This window comes from Cupressus sempervirens, chromosome 7, assembly GCF_028749045.1.
Source record: "Cupressus sempervirens isolate cs-2001-9-10 chromosome 7, ASM2874904v1, whole genome shotgun sequence".
In the NCBI taxonomy this organism is placed as follows: Eukaryota; Viridiplantae; Streptophyta; class Pinopsida; order Cupressales; family Cupressaceae; genus Cupressus; species Cupressus sempervirens.
In genome coordinates this window covers 63,070,048-63,074,446 of record NC_143124.1, presented here as the reverse complement: position 1 = coordinate 63,074,446, position 4,399 = coordinate 63,070,048, and the positions used below count along the sequence as shown (strand labels likewise).

The window sequence follows — 4,399 nt, the reverse complement described above, 5'->3', positions numbered from 1 at the left end:
TCTAGATCAAGAAAGATTTGATGGTGCAGACTCCATTTTGGGGGCTCACTATACCATCTTTCTTCGATGCTCCATGAATTCTCGAAATGCCAACATGTGGCCATTGCTACGTCACGACCACTGAGTCCCACTGAAAATGGACTTGGGAAAAATATTAAGGTAGATGCATAAATTATTTAAATGAATAGGGTGTGTGGCAACACTTTTGAGTGAATGAGCCTAGCAAGGGGATCCAACCTAAGTGACACATGGGTAATCTGGCCCTTTAAAAAGGTAATAAAAATTTATATCATTGAAGGGGATAACTAGGTTTTTAGTTAGGTTTTGACTATTTTAGTGCATTATGCAAAATTTGGGGCCATGAGCACATATCTATGATCAAATTTCAATGATGGTGAGAAGGGAGTAAAAGGAGGGGGCTAAAATGACTAATAATTCATGAAGAAGGAGGTTAATCATCTTGGTTTTCCTTTTAAGATCTAAGATATGACAAGATCACTTCTCAAAATACCCTAGGTATTTGATATATGAGCATCCTTGGTGTAAGGGGCAATCCTTCATCACCCTAAAATATGTTAGTTTTATTTTTTTCAAAATGGGTTATCTTCATGTAGAGTTTTTTTTTGTAGCACCTTAATATTTTTAGTAAGTTGGTCATTCAAGCTTATATTGTTCTAATTTATTCCCTAGAGGTTCATTCTTGATATATCATCATGCCAATAAATTTTCATTGTAAGATCAAGTATGTTTGTGAACTTAAATTGAAAAAATAAATTAGTATTGTTTGCAAGGCATAAACACTTTGAACTTAATTTTAAAGGCTCTAAAAAGGAGTTCATACCTCAACTAAATGGAGCTTGAAATAGTTAAGTGTTTTAGAGTAGTTTGTGGCATTTCCAAAATGGGGTTGTAATATTTAATTGGAGCAACTGGTGATAAGTTATGGTCTTTGAAAGTCACGCCACCTAAAATGAGAAAAAAAAAAAAGCTTTCTCAAAAAAAATATTTGATTTTTAAAAGTTATTAGGACCTACTCTTATTTAATAAAATACAAATAATAATAAAATTTTATGGTTTGTCTACCTCAAGGTCTAGGGTTAAATTTCTAAAACCTTCTTGGGCAGTATTCTCTATATAAAGAAGGCCCATAGGGTTGCCTAGGACAGTTTGGGGATGTTGGTGGTGGCTCTTGCTCATACTATATTGTATGGAAAATGACCATGACACTTTAGACATTTTCTTGGTTAAAATTTTAATTCCATACTTTTGGAAATAAAAAGAAGTCAATTTTATGTTCTTGCAACTTGCTATTATTTATATATTTTTATTATGTGTCTGTGTTATTAAGGGGAGTACCCTTCTTTAGCTATCTTTTAGTTTGACTTGAAATGATTACTTGTTATCATGGTAGAAGGTGACACAAGAGGTGACAATAATGTTTTTCTCCTTACATAGTAAGCTACCCATACAGAAAATTGTATAGAATATTTAGATGAGTCGATTAATTTTTATGAAAAAAATCCTTGCTAATCAAATCCTAGATTAAAAATAAATAAAAAGATCATTTGTTCAATATAATAAAAAAATTGTTTTTTAATAAAACATGTTGATGCTACATTAAATTCAAAAGACTCTCTCCTTCTCCCCCTCTCAACTTTACATGTTCAAAGTCTATCCATTCAAAGGGGAGTTATATGAGAGAAAATTAGGACTCGGGATATAAACCTTATGAAAAAGTACTAGGCATAAACTATAGTATGTTTCTAGTAGATTAACATGGTCAACATTTTAATCACCAAAATAAAAGGTTGGAATCATCAACATTATAAATGAGGAATAAAAATAAATATAAAAAATAATGCAAAAGATTTGAAAAACGTAATTAAAGTATTGATTAAAAAATAAAAATTAAGGATCAACCATGGAACCCAACACTCTATGACACCAACCAAGGATAATGAATAAATACATAATATATTACTATTATTCATAAGTTAAAACTCTTGAATTAGTAATGAAAATATCACTAATACATAGAATCAAATTAGAAAATATTAAGAAATGTTTTGTTTTTGTGAATGATCAATATTTTGGTGTAATGTTATGAAACCAACTGATATATGTTTTTCATTAGATGTTACCAAACATAGTATGCAAGATAGACAAAATCAGAGAAGAAATAACTCATTTGCACTCTAGCAACATGTCTTTTTCTCATATTCATGATAGCATTTATTGCTCCATATAAAGAAATCCATCTTATATTGCATCAAAAATAGAATACTTGAAAACTACAAGGAAAGAGATCATGTAATTATCATTTTCCTTTGTAATCTTGTATATCAATCTAAAAGCTATCTAATCCAACTACAATATCACATTAATTTTTTTTCTACTCACATGATGATTATTACACTAACTAGCAATCTTGAATAATATTTACATATTTTGGAAAAGTTACCTAGTGACTTTTTCCCATTAAGTTCTTTACTCATGTAACAGTGAATATAATATTGGTGCTCAAACTTCTTATATAAGGAAGGTTGTTTGTAGGAGCCACTTCATCATCTAAACCTGGATAATAAAACATAGCAATTGATAATATTTCCTTCACTTTGTTTGTTACTACTCAATGTTCTATACTCTTGTATATTCCATTTTTCATCACCTATATTGGAATTAAAATTCTTAATAAGATATATGATAAAATTAAATCAATTGCCAAAACTTAAATAACATTTACCTCAATTAGGTCACCAATATTAATGAAAAGTGCATAGGAAATAGGTTTGATATGAACCCATTCATTATTCTTGCAAACTTGAAGGCCATCTATTTGGTCATCTTGGAGTAAAAGTGTTATGCCACTTCCCTCCGAATGAGGGCTTAACCCCACTACTAGTTCAAGCCTAAAGCAAGGTGGATATAAATTCATCCTTATTCTCATCATATTATCATCCCCAAACATTTGTTCAAAATAATCACTCTTTAATTTTAAGTTTTCCGCAAATAGACTAAGAATCATCTAAGCCATGCTTTCCACTTGAGCAGTGTAACTTTGTAATGTACTCCTAAACCACATATTAAAAACTCATTAATTGGTGGTTCAAATTATTAATAAAAAAGATTATATTATAAATTATCATCCAAAATTTTCTTCGAAATAATCACTCTTCAAGTGTATCATTTAGGTGAATAAATCAAGAATCATTTGACGAGATTTCGAGGCATAAGTGTCAAACCCATCAAGTCACCCCAGTCCAACTTTTGATCTTCATCAACCACAAACACATTACCATAGCCTTGAATATCTCCTCCTTGTGGGGCATACTTTTTCTTCTCTTCTAAGGAAAGGCTAAAGAACTCATTAGCCACTCCTCTTATCCGATCTATCAAAGAATGCGGAATTCCATGTTTCACAACTACAAATCCAAGTATAAAAAATCAATCTATGTGGGTTTTAACGATGTATTATAAATGAATTTCATGATACCTGAAAGAATGTCCATCTCCTTCTGTCTTTCCTCATTATCAGAAGGCAAGAGAAGCTTTTCCATGTCGATTACAGGGACTTTCAAGACATAAGGAATTGGTGTTGAAGATGGCCTCTCATTGAAGTTCTTAATTGCGAGCTCCTGCACACTCTCTACAGCAACAAAATTGTTAGCCCAACTTAGACTACTGAAAGATTCACCAGCAGGGGACGCCATCCCTTTGATAGTTTGTCACTTGCCAAAGGAAACGTATCAGAATTATATTGGAGACGATGAGAAACAACTCTAAATTGCTATCTAATATTGTAATTATTTAGTAATTTTGTGTTTCGGAGATTCTTTCAACGTTTCTTCCTTGACGATTCTTATGCCGTTTTTGTTTGTTAGTGTTTGGTTGGTTGGTGTTTTGCATTCATTATATTTCACGTATAATTTCGTAGAGTTTTCCAAAGATCCTCTTGCTTTTATGCTTTCCTAGTAATTGGATGTATTCTAATTTAAATATGCTTTTCCAAATATTCTTTTCCTTTGGGATTTGATACATTTTAAATATAATAATTTATTTTTTTGTCACGACAAAACAATCATATTCTAACATGAGGTATACATATGCAATCATTGTCCTAAATATCATTTCTATCTAGCCAAAAAAAATGTCACATTTATTTATTTTTGAAAAAAATACTTACATTAAAAAGAATTCACATCAAAGATATATTTTAAAATAAGAACATTGAAAGTAAGTGAATTCACATAATGATTGAGAGTGACTAAGAAGGAATTTATTTTTCGATATGTTATTGTTTAGATTAGATTAGATTAAATCACTACTGATGGAAACAAATTAAAAATTAAATCACATATATCAGGATTTTAATGGATTTTCGATGCATACATTGAAGAGG

At 30.6% G+C, this 4,399-nt stretch overlaps 1 pseudogene; it reads right to left on the bottom strand.

Annotated features, from left to right (window-relative positions):
* Nucleotides 1–2,396: 2,396 nt before the first annotated feature.
* On the bottom strand, nt 2,397–3,713 carry LOC149545488 (protein LATERAL BRANCHING OXIDOREDUCTASE 1-like; annotated as a pseudogene).
* Nucleotides 3,714–4,399: the final 686 nt, after the last annotated feature.